The sequence below is a fragment of the Diabrotica undecimpunctata genome, chromosome 8, assembly GCF_040954645.1.
Source record: "Diabrotica undecimpunctata isolate CICGRU chromosome 8, icDiaUnde3, whole genome shotgun sequence".
In the NCBI taxonomy this organism is placed as follows: Eukaryota; Metazoa; Arthropoda; class Insecta; order Coleoptera; family Chrysomelidae; genus Diabrotica; species Diabrotica undecimpunctata.
The window spans coordinates 46,700,176-46,716,379 of record NC_092810.1 but is presented as its reverse complement, the minus strand read 5'-3'; the positions used below and the strand labels follow the sequence as shown (position 1 = coordinate 46,716,379).

Below are 16,204 nucleotides of genomic sequence, written 5' to 3'. Positions count from 1 at the left end.
AGCTTTTGAAAGGTGAAGAGTGTAGTTTTCTTATGCAATTTTGCATTTTGCTGCAATTGAAGTCAGTTTCTATAAAAGTGGTAAATAAATAAACCGGTCACTACGGAATTTCCATTGTTAAATCTGATCTTCAAAATCTATGGCATAAATTTTGGTTTTGATTTTTGGCAAGAAATGCGAGGCATTTAAAATATGACTAAAAAACGCTGAATTTAAACTTTCACATTACAAAATATCTAAAACGTTTAAAGCTTCTTTTCGATTACACAGTGGTCAGGATTTGCCTAGAGAATATCCAATTCGTATGCTTGCCTCCAAACTTCTCGCACCTAACACAACCACTTGATGTGGCCTATTTTAGACTTCTAAAAAGTAAGTGACAGATTATTACCATTCTATTAACAGTCTAATAGTGGTAAAACTGCTGCTACATTACGAAAACATATTTTTTCAAGATTGTTGAAAAAATCTTTGGATGATTTCGAGCTTCATCAAAAGAAAAACTTAAAGTCTGGTTTTAAAAAGGCCAGCATACATCCCTTAGACAACGAAGAAGTTTTGAAGCGCTTGCCTTTCAATGATGTGACTATTAATTTGAAATTCCTAGGATAAACATTTATCCCCCATTTGGAACAGAAAAGGCAAACAGTTGTTAAACTCCGATTATTGAAACGAAAAAAAAAATGGACGTTGTTGCTGATAAAGGCATAACAGCTAACGATATTATGCAGTACCAAGAAAGTCAAAAAAAAGGTCAAAAGAAGAATAGAAGATGGAAAAGGAAAAGAAAAAACTGAAAAAGGAAGGGAAAACTTGAAAAAAAGAGACTTAAGAAACGAATTTAGACGAATTTAGAAAATAACGAAGAAGTTAAGATACAAAAAAGATACATAAAAAAAAACATGAAACTTTCGTCATGAAAACATGAAAAAAATCCAAACTCCAAAGCTGTTAAAAAAAGGACTATTTTCCGTCACCAATTTGTAAAAAACATGAAATGTTTGCTAAAGCTTTATTTTTGTTTTCTTTTTCTTAATCGTTGTACCTTCTCTAAAAAAACTTAATTTGAAATATATTGTTCTGACATATAAATATACTGTTAATAATAATCCAATGTCATTCTTTGACTCTTGCTATTTATACAATGCTTTAAAGTAGGTAAAATCCTATTGGGTTAAAGTAACCCTAACATAAGAATGACATTAGCCCAGCTACAAAATTTAAAAAAATAATATATTTTTTTAAATACTAAAACGCTTTATGCATATTATTTAAGATAGTTTACTTACGTAAAATAGATGACCACAGCTTAATAGTAGAAAAATGCTAAGATTTATTGAGATTTGATTTAAAATGTTTTAAGAAATGGGCCAAAGTAGCCTGGGTTTACGCTATAAATTTGAAAAAATTTAATTATTTCATTTTTATATCTAATAAAATATTTATTATAAAAAATAATTGTGTTAAAATTACATAATCATAGATTACCATAGATTACCATATATTACGTGAAATTATATTGTGGTAAGTCACGCATTTAATTTTAAATCTTATAACTTAATAACCAGGTTTATCTAATGGATCTTTTTAACATAAAATTATGAATACATATATACCAGTAGAGGCCCATTAAACAATCTTGTACTTACTCATTAGAAAAAACGATATAAAGTTTTACATGTCACACATAAACGAACATAAGAGTCCAAATACCACGACAAAACCATGAACATATAACTAGTAAAGTATACCAACCTATCGTTGATACAAATGACCAATTATTTGAATAAATAATTAGCGGGCACCTAAAAACATTTACTTAAAACAGCGTGTGTGCATCTACAGCAAACAAATTGTATGAGTATGACGTATAAATATCAACAACAAACTTTTAATAGCACTTTAGTACAACACAATACTTTTTGTTAGTCGCTGAACTTTTATACGTACATTATACAATTGAAATATATACAAGTTCCATTGCAAACTATTAAGATTTTTTTTTCTATTAAAAAATATTTAAATATGTTTTACCGATGGTTTACTTATTAACAAATTGACTGTTGTAGTGTATTATACATGGCAGCTTGCAACTCAGAACTGAATAATCTCAACGTTAGCGGAAAGGTTCCTTTTCGAAGACACCCAACAGATCAGAGACCAGATGGACGATAAAGCAAAAACAAAATTCGCCGAACGAGTAGACCATCCCAACCACATTCTACGAGAGATCAAAAGGTATGATGTCTTCCACCGTTGGAAACACAGAAAACCCAAACAGCAACTGCTTGGCAATGATTAAGAAGACATAGCATGTAAGTAGCTATGGAACGCTCGACTAACTCCCACCCTTAGTCAATCCTCATTTCAAACTCCCTCAAAAAAAACAATAAAAAAGCACAAATATGGCACATGCCAACCAAAACAATAATGGGCTAAAGTATAATTTCACTATTTGAGAGAGTGAGTCATCGTTTAAAGACCCAGAAATGCGGACAGCCGTTTGGAAATCCAGTGACGTACACTTACTTTTATTTTAACGTTAATTATATTTTATTTTTCAAATATTAATGTTCGAAATAGGCCACAATATATTTATTTACAAGTTTTTACTGACGTTTCGATCTCTATATCCAAAGACCGCTTTCAAAGATATAAATGATAGTAATATTTTTTTTATTTGTTTATTATTATATATTTTTATAATCCTATATTGTTTATTTTCTTTTTTTTTTCTATCTTTAAAAACGGAATAGAGATCGAAACGTCAATGTATTAAACATGTAAATAGATATATTGTGGCTTATGTCTAACCTTCTCCCTAAAAATACAGAATGCCACAAACAAGCAGCTATAGAAAAATAAATATATCTGTCATTTGTATGTTTGAAAACGGTCTCTTTATAGAGATCGAAACGTCCGTAAATTAAACATTTGAATAAATATATTGTGGCTTATTCCCAACATTATTTCTAAAAATACAGAACGACAAGCGAAAAGCCATAGAAAATAAATAGTACTATCATTTGTATAATTGAAAACGGTCTCTGGATATAGAGATCGAAACGTCAATAAATAAACATATGAATAAATATTTTGTGGCTCATTCCCTACATTCCCCTAAAAATACAGAATGCCACAAACAAAAAGCTATAAAAAAGAATTATTTTGCAGAAAGTTTACTGATACCAACCGGCTGTCGCGGAAGTTACGCTAAAACGTCTTTTGACGTGACCCGTCCTTAAAGAGTTACACAATGAAATTTTTTTAAAACAAATTTTAAGACAGTTTCCACGCCACCCCAGAGGTATGTCTTGTGGCGCGATACTTTTTTTAAATGGGTAATCGCCAAGAGCCATATTGTCTTATTAAATAAAATGAACAAAACACTTAAACAGTATAAAACAAAACAAAATAAAATCCTATAAAACAAAATAAAATTCTATAAAAACAAAATAAAAATAATGTTTGATGTGTTTAAATACAAACACTATACACACTTACTATGTTCTTCTCGTTTTTTTTTTGTTTTTGGTTTTTTTTATGCTGATGTTCTTATTAAACTATTAGAAAATATTATTCGCTGTATAAACCTGAAGATGCAGTGCTGCTATCGCTGTCATTATCTTCACCACCTGGTGTAATTATAATTGGCTCTAGTAAAACTTTGATATGAGTGTCAAGTTCCCACATACGATGTTCTTCTTTAATTATGTGGCCTATACATTTAGCCCACTTCTCTGGAGTTACATGGAAGATTGCTTGAATCAAAAGTTTCTTAATTTTGTTTAATTTGAACGTTTTGTTATTGCGTGCTACTTCTCCTTTCACTTGCTCCCAGATAAGTTCAATGGGATTAAGTTCGCAATGATAAGGCGGTAGACGCAGAACTTTGACACCATAATCTTTTGCAGTTTCATCTACAGCATATTTAAGATATTCAATTTTCCTTAACCGTGCAATGTCAAGTAGTTGAATTTTGAGCATTGATTCTTCGTATGCAATCCCCTTTTCTGTAAGCCATTCTTGAATTCTCCCTTTCCGCCATGCCGTCGTCGGTAATTGTTCTAGTCTGCGGCTATGATATGGCGCATTGTACATAACAACCACAGACCCAGATTCCAATTTTGGTAAGATTCTCTTAAACCAGCGCTCAAATACTTCAGAAGTCATTTCTTCATGATAATCACCTGTTTTTTTCGACTCAAATTGAAGCAAACCATCATCAAGGAACCCTGTATCACTTCCTATATGGGTGATGATTAAACGCCGTCCCTTTCCTGATGGAGCCTTTAATCCTGTAGACCAGCCTTCTATAAATGCTTCGCGTTTACTTTTTACATTTAAATCTTGCCAAACTTTTCCAACTGTATGACCTTCGTTAATCCAGGTTTCATCCAAATAATATATTTTGCATCCAGTGCTGCGAATTTTTCGTATTTCTTCTAAATATTTTCTTCTCCACAGAATAATTTAATTTTTTTCTAATAGCATACTTTTTATGTTGCGTTTTACGTATCGAAAGTTCATTTCGTGCATGGTCCTGATTAAGACTCTACGAGATATCTTGGGTAAAGAGTCATCATTTTCGAGCTCTTGAGAAATTTTTTTCAGTGTTGGAATTTCACTCCGAAAATAAAATGAATGAATTTTTCGACGTATAATATTCCTTGTCTCGTCATCCAAAACAATGCTTTTCCTACCTCTAGTTTTACCTTTTTCTTGCTTTTTATTTTCCGATGTATTTTTAAGTACACGATAAATACAGCTAACGGATACTTTTGTTAAACTGCTACAAATGTCGACCGCTTGGCTAACGTTTAATGCCATTTTTCTGCCGACAATTCCTTCATAAACGTTTCGTATCATTACCTTCTCTTCGGACGTTAACATTTTCCGTCTCTTTTGAGGCTTTTCATTCTTGGAATCAACATCAGAATTTCTCTTGGAACAACTCGGTTTTTCGTCCATTGTATTTCAATAATCTGGATATATACTATATATACATAAATTTCAAAGAATATAACTAAATATTTACTATAAAACGACAAAATGTAACACTCTTATTATCTATAACACGTTTTATCAATACTACAATACAGTATTGATAAAACAGTATTGACAACAATAAGTTTACAAACTTATCACATAAAATATACTCACAAAAACACATGCACTATTTACCCATAGAAACACCAATGTTTTCTTCGTTCATTTCTTGGGCAAAAAATAATAAAAACTAGTTTTACTGCATGTCTGGATCCGAATTGTAAAACCGAGTTCCCTCGCTAATTCCAACATTGCCAAACGATTGAAAAATAATGTTTTAAAATATCGATTTTTATTTTATAAATTTAAATACGTAACGAAACGGAACATATAAATAAAATTTATTTTATTACAATTTTGTGCTTAATTTTTACTATTGAAAATATCATGTTTTTTGGTATTTTTATGACGGTAATAATCGCTGCGTGGAAGAATACAGGTTTTGTATGACCATAATTACTACTTGTGAACAAGATTTGGCTACACTGTTCGACAACTTCTGGTCAAGTCTACTATAGAGAAGCACAAATAAATATACTACTTTATATATTCTGTAATTTCTTATGAGGAAACGCAAATTGCAATCGAGAAAACAGGCAGTTTTCGAGGGCCGCTGTGTACATTTAAATTTGAGGATATTCCGCGTTTAAACTATGATATCACTCTTCTGAATTGAGGGTTTCTACTATAGGAGGGCTAATTTTCCCATCTGAGTTTTGAGACTCTGGAGTCAGCTTAGCCGAAAGACTGTGGTAGACTTATGAAAGCTCGATGCTCGGACACAAAAAACACATAAAGCACAACAATAAAAAGAAGACTGCGGAACTAGAGCGCCCACGTCGTCCTGTACTTTACGCGAAGAAGACGTCAAGTGATCGTCTCGTTTCTCAAGACTCTCACGGGACAAGCGCAGTATATATACGTCTATATATACGTAAAATAAGCGCACTATATATACGTCTACTATGGCATAAGAGTTTTCTCTTATGTTACAGTCACTTTTGTGTTGTGTGACACGTTGTTTAAGCCACTGTTGACCTTGACCAATATAAAAACTTTGAAATTGACTGCAATTTATTCGGTAAATTATGTTACTCATTAGTGAATTTCGAGTTATAACTTTTATTTTTGAGGATAATATTGAATTTAGAAGTGGATTGTATGTAATTAACTTAATATTCGAAAATGTTTTGAAAAGTGGAAGTGTATCTTCTTCTTATGGTGCCCTATCCAATTAGTAGATGTTTAGAGCCACAAAAGACTTCTCTGTCTTGTGTGGCTCTAAAGAGTGCATGGGCATCGAGGTTCGTCCGTTTTTAAGCCATTAGTATTTCTTTCTTTCGATGCCCCGTTTTCCTTCCAACTTCCCTTCCATAATAAGCTTTAAGAACTGGTACTTGGAAATATATGACCCAGATAAGCAGTTTTTCTTCCTTTTATTATTGGCAGCAATTCTCGTTCTCTACATATTCGATTTAATACTTCGACATTTGTTGTGTGATCTGTCCAGGGAATTTTAAGTAGTCTTCTAAATACCCACATTTCAAAGGCCTCCAATCGGTTCATCACATTGGCCTTTATGGTCCAGGTTTCTACACCATATAGCAGTATAGAGTAAATATAACATTTACCAAAGCGATATCTAAGCTTGCTTAGCAAGGTTCTCATATTAGTAAGGAGTAGCAGGGAGTGTATTAAGAAAATGTATTAAGCAGAGTTTTTTTATGAATAATACAATGTGAAATTTTGATATTACCTATGTATAATTTTTGTCAAGAAATTTTATACAAAATCTAACTATTGATACTTAGTTTAGAAAACTGATTTCTGTGTTTAGCAAATTTAATTAAATTAAAAATTAAACGATTTAATGTGAGGACGAAATTTATAGTTAGTTTTATTATTTAATTCCACCTTGTATTATTTATAAGAAAGCATAGCTAATATAGTTCGTTAAGATAAGGTTATTTAAGAGATTCTAAAAACATAAAAATATACAGGGTGTTCCATTAAAAATAAAAATTATGGACAATGCCAGACTTGCGTGAATTACCCTGTACATTTAATTTGATGTTTAAAAAGCGCACATTTATATCTAAAATTTGACAGGTCTCACCGTTTTTTATAATTTTTTAAAATAAGGACACAAACAATTTTATTCCATAAGTGGCTTCCACAAATTCAAAATTTCACCCTGCATTATTTGTAATGAACACCACATGATATATTTCGTTGAGACCAGGCTGTTAAGGAGCTTTTAAAGACATAAAAAGATAGTTTTATTAAAAATAAAGATGATGGACTTTGCTAGACTTGCGTGAATCACCCTGTACATTTAAATTTATGTTTTAAAAAGTGTACATTTAAATTTAAAAGTTGACGGGTCCCAGCGTTGTTTTATAATTTTCTAAATTTTTTTTAACAATTTTATTACTGGTTTCCACACTGTATATTCTATTTTATTTACGTTCATTGTGTTTTTGAAGATTTTAATTTAGAGATTTTATAATTGAACCGATCTATGAAACTATCTCACCTTTGTTCCAATATTTTTAACATGTTTTTGGCATTGTGACGTAACATAATTGGTGGATCAAAGCCAGTTTCTGACGACACATTGACGTCATAAAGCAATCGTCAATGTCGAACTTGCCTAGGTTCGGAACCGCTTGTCGAACAGCCGCTACAAACACACTCCCGCTAGTTAAGATAATATGATGCGTGCGTTGGTTATACTTGCACATAAACACGCGTTAAAGAACTAAAATCCTAAATCAAAAATAGCTGGAGTTGCCAGATATAAATCTAGTTTTTCCGGGATGCTTTTAATTCGCATACACGTTTACACTTAGTAGAAACATGTTTTTTATTTTTAATATAAACCTTTGATCAATTTAGTTGAAATTCGCGGAAATTATAATTGATGATTTAAGATTAAAGGAAGTATTTATACACAAGTTCAACTTTGGTGCATAAAAATTAATTTATAAATCACCAATAATTCATCAGTGTTTGTTTATCTTTAACTTCATTTAACTAGGGGGATTAGAAATTATTATGGCTAGTGTCATTTTATTTACATATGTCTTGAATAGACTGGTGTTCACAATAAACCACCTTGAATTTATACGGTAAGAAAATCTTCTTCCATGAAGAAGAAATCTCTATATATTATTTAAAATAAAATAAAGTAATTTTATTATTTATTTACTTTTTATATTTTAAACAAATTTAATAAATTATTATGTTTGCTTCTAATGCCATCCGTTAACGCATTAACAAAGCATACATTGGTTACTTATGACAAACCTATCAAAGGCTATAGCGGGATAAGATGGTCAAAAGTGCTCCAGCGCCGATCAGCATCGCGACTTGTGTTTTTAGTAAAGCATATAAAAGCATGACTTCATACAAATTTTTAGCTTCCCAGCGCCCATAGAATTCTTAAATCTAAAAAAGAAGCTTTTTTCGACTTTATTTTTTTCTGGACGCAATTTTGCTTTAAAAAATCTGAAAAAATTCATGAAGATGTATCTTTCAAATACAAAATAGCCTGATTTTTTTCAAATTTTTATATTGAAAATTGAGCTCAGGAAAAAATATTGAAATGTTCAATAATTTTCTAGGTTATGTTAATAATTTTTGGCTAACTTTTAAATAGTATTTTTCTATGTATTTGTTTTTTTCATTCTTTTAAATGGCCAAGGCAGAATTTTCAGTTTCTGAGCGGAAAGCATCGAAAAATAAAAAAAAAACGTTTTTTATTCATTTAGTTGCACATAACCTCAAAATTCAGTTGGTAATTCAATATTTTTTCTCCCACATTATCAAAATTCATTGTAAAAGTCCCCATTTAACTCTTTCATAAAGATAAAATTCGAAAATACCACGTTTTTTTATCCGTTTCGCACTTTTTTTTACCTTACCTCAAAATCAGATAGTCAGATGTATGCTTTTCCATCTATTTTCTTGCTATGAATCATCATTGTAAAACGAATTTTAATATTTAAAAATAATAGAGCATGCCTATGAGGTATATCATCCCTTTGTCCTAAAATTCGTTGCGAGTTAATATCGAAAATCTCGAGTCGTATTGAAATTCTCGAAGTAGTTGGAAAAATCGAAGTTTAGAGTTGAATATTATAATTGCCATATATCCTATAGGTGCGCGTATCATACTCTATGGGCTAAAGGTCGTGGCATATTATCTTGCACGTTGCGTTTCCAGCACATAGCGTTTAGTTTCCGAAAAATATAATTTAAATGGTTTTAAATATGAACAACGCACACTGTCCGGAATATAGGTTGGTAAGGATAATGTGAATTAGATGTCCATCGTTTTCCCCCGTTGTTTATTTAGGTATTTGTTTGATTTTGATACAGAGTATTTAAAAAAATAATTTTCGAGGCTATTTTGTCATTTATGCATGTGTTTTTATTGCTTTGTGACAATTAATCACGGAAGTGATAAACAATTAGGACTTTTGTACGGAAGTGATACCTCTAATTTTTAAAAATTCTTTTTGGTTTGATATGTATGGCTTCGTTAAATGTAGTATTTTGTTTTTTAACTGAAGGTGAAATTAAATTTAAAACATATTTAAACTGAATCCTATTCATTCTAAAATATCCATAATATTTTTCATCGTCATTAACTAATTCTCTGTATAAAGTCCAGTATTCACATTCCTTCTTCCTTTCTTTTAGCATTGGATGTACTTCAAACCTTCTTTTTAACACAGTTTTTCATTCTTCACCGTTAAAAAGAAGAGCAATTGCACATAATTTTTGTCGAGAAAAGCGAGATCATATCTTCACCGAACCAAACTGAAACGTTCTATGTATGAAAATGTGAACGCGCAGCCCAATTGTTGGAGTGGAAACGCTACGTGCCGGAAACTATACGTGCACGATAAAGGTCGATTCTCACTATACGTTCTGTTTACTTTCCATATCCGTGGCTTTCCATTTACATAAAATATTATTAAACACAAATCATATAGTATATGCCCACTTTCCGTTCCGTTTACCTACCATTCCCGAAGCCTCGCGTTCAAGATTACCGGCCACGTATTTTTTCTGCGACAAGCTGCGACGTGTCGGGTACGGTATGGATAGTGAGAATATTATTACATCGCGGTTCAGTCTAAGTTGTTAAGATAAATATGAATGACGAAAAATTGATAGAACTTGTGCTGTACTGTCCGGCAAAATATTGCCTTATATGATTTTGAAAATAAAAAATATAGCGATAATTCATTTAAAGACAATATTTGGTCAGCTATTACTATTGGTAAGTAAATTTTAAATTATTTGTTTGTTTATGTGTATAATGCAAAATCTTAGCAACTGTGATACTGGATGACCCAGAAAAAGTAATTTTTGACTACACAACTGAATGTGGAAGTTGTTTCCACTCTAATTTAAAGTTCATTGAGAAAACCCAGACTTATTGTAAGTAAACGCGACGTCTACTGAGAATTGTGGTTAAAATAATGGGAGGTATATGGAACGGGTATGGAAAGTAAACGGAACGTATAGTGAGAATCGACCTTAACACAGTCAAAGCGATACGAAGGCGATGGCGACACGAAGACGATACGACACTAAAACGAAAGCAGTGGCGACAACAGCAATGTCTGCTACTTGCATGATCCGTAACCATTCCAAAAAAATGTGTTTTTTTAATATTTACCCACTTTATTAGCTCATAACCTTAAAATCTAGTAGCTAAATGATCTAATTTCCGCGTATTTTTGATCGCACCCATCAATTTTGTTATACCACTTGTTCTTTTTTTTTTTTTCTTAAATAGTCAAAACTTAAAAAAACTGTTTCTAAGCATTATATCTATTTTTGACTCATTGATTGCATAATGTGATATATATCTAGGATCACCTCGGTAGGACAAGAATATTATTATTTTTTTTTAATATTTTTTTAACATAGTTAAAATTGTTTTATAAATTCATTTGGATATAAGCGAGGACATATATTATATAAAATATTTGGTTACAAAAATATTTATTATTATGAAATTGTTATAAAATAGGTTATTTAAATTAACAGTTTAAACATTCAATTACCTTTTAGTCCTTATCATTATTCTCATCTATGACTGATTCAACAACAGATGTAAAAATTTCTAATAGAACTTTTGCTGGTCTTATGATTCTCGATTTATATCTTGAATTACTGAGATAATATATGACTGCGGCTATATGAGAACACGAACCCACAGTGCGTAACCCATTTGCACAGTCACATGCGTGGCACAAAATACCACCATATCCAATTGAATCAGGTTTATACTAAATGTAGCATTTATGGTCTTACTGGTTTCATTGTAATATACTTCAAATTGATGTTATTACTATCATCCATAAACTCAGCCAAATAGATATGCAGATGACACTATAGTTTTTGCCGATAATCTGAATGACTTACAGATATTAACAAATCGCATAACAGAAGTCAGCAACAGATACGGACTAGCTCTAAACATAAAGAAAACCAAAATTATGACAATTAGTAAAAAACCAATACTAAACGCTCAACTTACAATCAACCAACAGAATATCGAAAGAGTCGAGCAATATACATATCTATGCACCAATTTAAATAGCCAATGGGACCACTCAACAGAAATTAAACAGCGAATAATCAAAGCAAAAGCAACATTCGTTAGAATGAGAACCATTTTCAACAGTCGAGACATATCATTACAAACAAAATGCCGTCCATTGAACTGCTACATATTCACAGTTCTGCTCTACGGAATGGAAGCGTGGACACTGACTGTTGCATCTATGAATCGGCTCGAAGCTTTCGAAATGTGGTGTTATAGGCGCATCTTACGTATATCCTGGGTTGACAGAGTTACTAATGTGGAGGTCCTGCGTAGAATGGGGAAAGAATGTGAAATTCTCATGACCGTCAAAACTAAAAAGTTGGAATATCTAGGACATGTAATGAGAAATCAAGAACGTTACGGCCTTCTCCAGCTGATTCTCTAAGGGTAGGTAAATGGTAAGAGAGGACCGGGAAGGAGACGCATTTCCTGGCTTCAAAATTTACGAAAGTGGTATAACACGACTACCACTGAACTGTTCCGCGCTGCAATAAACAAAGTAAAGATAGCCGTGATGATCGCCAACATCCGGAACGGATAGGCACTTTAAGAAGATTTTTAGTTTAATTTATTAAGTTTAATTAAATATTGTTTTGATTTAACTAAGTTTAAAACAAGTCTCCCACCAATTCGGCACATATTATAATTTTGTACGAGGAAGAATATACACAAAAAGGTATCGCACGACGTCTCAGCAGAACTGAATCTATGGTTTCAAATACTCTTAAAAGGTACCACGAAACAGGAAATTAGGTACGAAGTCCTGGTCAAGGACGTCCAAGGTGCATAACCGCAATTGATGACCGTTTTTTGGTTCTTAATTCTACACGAAATCGTTCATTGACATCGATGCACCTTAGAAATGAGCTATTAAATGTTAGACAAGTTAATGTGAGTTCACAAACAGTTAGACGAAGATCAAAAGAAGCAAACTTTAAGACCAGACGCTCCGCCAAAGTTCCACGTCTTCTTCAAAATCATAAAGCTCGTCGTTTGGAATTTTCAAGAACACATATTTAGTGGAATATCGACAACTGGAAAAACGTTCTTTTCACTGATGAGACCAGAATCCTATTATGGAAGCCAGATGGTCAAAACTACGTCTACAGAAGAGCTGGAGAACGATTCGCCAGCTGCAGTCTCGCCCAGACCGTTAATTTTGGAGTTGATGGCATAATTCTTTGGGAAGGTATTAGTTGGGAGGTACGTACCGCACTTGTGGAAGTGATTGGACGGATGACTGGGGATTCTTACGTTTAAAACATCCTGCAAGATCATGTTTTGTCATATGTTGGTTACATTGGTTATAAAAGATTCACGTTAATGCACGATAATGCTCGACCACATGCCGCTGCCATAGTGAGTAATTATCTTGACGAGGTCCAAATTCGAAGATTGGATTGGCCACCGTCTAGTTCAGATTTAAATCCAATAGAGCACATGTGGGATCACCTAAAACGCAGCATACGACAAAGAAATCCCGTTCCAAATACGATAGAGCAGCTTCGGCTTGCTGCACAGGATGGAATGCAATTTACCAAGGACATATCCAAAATTTACTTGCAAGCATGCTGAGAAAGATGCAAGCAGTAATAAGAGCTAGAGGGGGGAATACTCGTTACTGACCATGTACTTCTTTCAGTTTAAACCAGTTATTTAAGCAATTTAAATTATCATTTAAGTTTATAGTCAAATAACCTTATTTACTTAATATTAAACATTTATTTTTTTCACAATTGTCTCCGCATAAAAACTTAAAATTGTTCATTAACTACTACTACTACTACTTGTCGGTTTATAACGTTCTCCGCCGTTTTCCGACTTCCAATCGCCACTTAGACCGGTTGTTCCATAGATCTTCTTCTATGGCCCTCTCTCTCAGTTCTTTATTTATTCCTTCGCTCCAACTTTTTCTCGGTCTACCCCGTTTTCTCTTTCCTTCTGGTTGCCACTTTAGTATTTCTTTTGGCATTCGTTGTTCGTCCATTCTTTGTATGTGTCCGAACCAGATAAGTTGTTTTGTTGTTAGGTCATCTGTGATTGTTCGTTTGATTCCCATTATTTCTCTAATGCGTTCGTTGGTAATCCTTTCTCTTCTAGATCTTCCTGCGGCTCTTCTCCAAAAATCCATTTCCGTTGCTTTCAGCGTTGACAGTGTTCTTTCTTTCAGTGGCCATACCTCACAGCTGTATAAAGTGATACTTTTTACTATAGTCTCATATATTTTCTTTGCTGATGGATTGATCCCATAAAATGGTGTTTAACATTGTGATGGCTTTTCTCCCTGACGTATTTCTCTCTCTTATGGCTTTGTCTAATGTTCCATCTTGTGAAATAGTGATACCTAGATATTTGTAGTCACAGCAATGCTTTATCGTAGTGTTATCGTCTAATATGAGATCTTTTTGTTCTGCTCCAATGCACAGGTATTCGGTTTTCTTTTTATTTACTTCTAGACCCCATATATCATACTCTTCAATTAATTTTCGTGCCATATAGTTTAAATCGTCATATTCTTGAGCCATTATTACTTGATCGTCTGCAAATTTAAGAGTATATACCATAGTATTGGTGAGCGGTATCCCCATTGTCCTGCATTTTTGTTTCCATCTTTTTAAAGCACTTTCGAGGTATATTTTAAATAAAGTGGGAGACAAGCAACATCCTTGCTTTAATCCTTTTAATGTTATAAATTCTGTTGTTATTTGTGTCCCTGCTTTTATCTTTGTTATTGGTTGGTTGTATAGCACTTTGACGGCTTTTATTAATTCTATATTAATATTCGTGCTTTCCATTAATTGCCACAGCTTCTTCAGTGGAATGCTGTCGTAGGCTTTCCGTAGGTCGACGAACAACATATGAATCTCTTGATTCCTTGCCATCTTTTTTTCTATTATCTGGGTTAAGGAGAAAATGTGGTCAACAGTGGATCGACCCGTACGAAATCCTGCTTGTTCTTCTGCTTCATAATCTAAGTATTCTCTCTCGATTCGGTTCTTTAACACCTTTCCATATATTCGACTCATAGATCCGGTTACAGCTATTCCTCGGTAATTTTTACAATTATTTTTATCACCCTTTTTATGTATAGTGCTGAGGTATGATATCTTCCATTCCGTAGGGATTTCGCTTGTGTTTATGCATTCTTGAAAAATTTGTCGAATACATTCGTACAATTTGTTCGTTCCGTACTTAAACAATTCTCCGGGTATATCTCCTGGTCTGGATATTAAACATTGTTAAAATAAACTCTATTTTACAATAAACGACTTGCTTGACCAGAATTTATTTTGAAAAAATAAAAATTTGAAAATTCCAAAATATTCGATATTTTTATCCATGAGTGTATATACGAGTATATATATATATATATATATATATATATATATATATATATATATATATATATATATATATATATACATATATATATATATATATATATACATATATATATATATATATATATATATATATATATATATATATATATATTACATATATTCATTATGTATAGATATATCTATACATAATCTAATAGATAATAATGTAAGTTTATTATTTTTTTAAGATTTTTTTAAGACTCATGTTAATTTTGATATTTTGGTTTATGTAAGAATTTGGTACAGTTTATAATGTAATTTGAGTCCTTTATAAATCGCTGGTTAAGATTTATTGGCGCTCATTTATCTTTGCAGTTTTATGACATTCAGTATTTCTTTGTTTTTTTGGTGAAACTGATATCTTTCCATTATTTATATTTATACCACCTCAGATGATCGCGAAATTGAGCACCGACCTTCGTGTTGTCCTTGTGTTACGGCTGGTAATTATCACGTCAAAAAAACATTTTTTGGCTGTTTCACTTCATGTAGTTAATACTGGCATGTATTGACTATCGTAACTCTTCCCTTTAAGGGAGTTGTACTCATATTTTAATCATTCATGTACCTAATGAATAAAATTTGATAGATTTAACTAAAAGCTACCTCGATTTGAGTGGTTTTTTTATTGACAATTAAAAAATTTAGAATCAGCTTCAATAATGAGTTTTAAGTAAACATATTAAAGGTTAAAAACATACAACAGAAACAACGTGGCAAGTTTGGTGTAGCCTAAGAATTTTACTTAAAATAGGGCTATGTTTGCTCACAAGCCCATATATAAACATTTACACATTAAATTTAATAATATTGTTGTAAAAACAACCTGTATAATGTTGTGATCGTATAGTTATTTTATCAAATTGTGCGCTCAGGTCGTCAGCTATCGTGTTAACGTGTGTGCAACTGATGCCCTACATAAGGGACCCGTCCTCCCCTCGTTATATAACTTAAGACAGACAGTGCCAATTTGCCTCTCGGCAAGTGAAGGCCGGGTGTGTGTGATCCCGAAAAGTACGTAAGCCGCGTATGCGCTATCGTGAGCCGGTGTTTTCAGTGTTTTGTGTTAAAACGTATATAGTTGGTCTCTCTCAATTTTATCATTTCATGTATATCTGTTACTGCCTCCCCGCACTCACTG

General features: G+C 32.5%; 1 protein-coding gene across 1 annotated transcript in view; it reads right to left on the bottom strand.

Moving 5' to 3' along the window:
• Positions 1 to 16,204, bottom strand: part of Pde8 (phosphodiesterase 8) — a 1,030,175-nt gene that overhangs the window by 940,767 nt on the left and 73,204 nt on the right. The gene's annotated exons all lie outside the window — the stretch shown is intronic.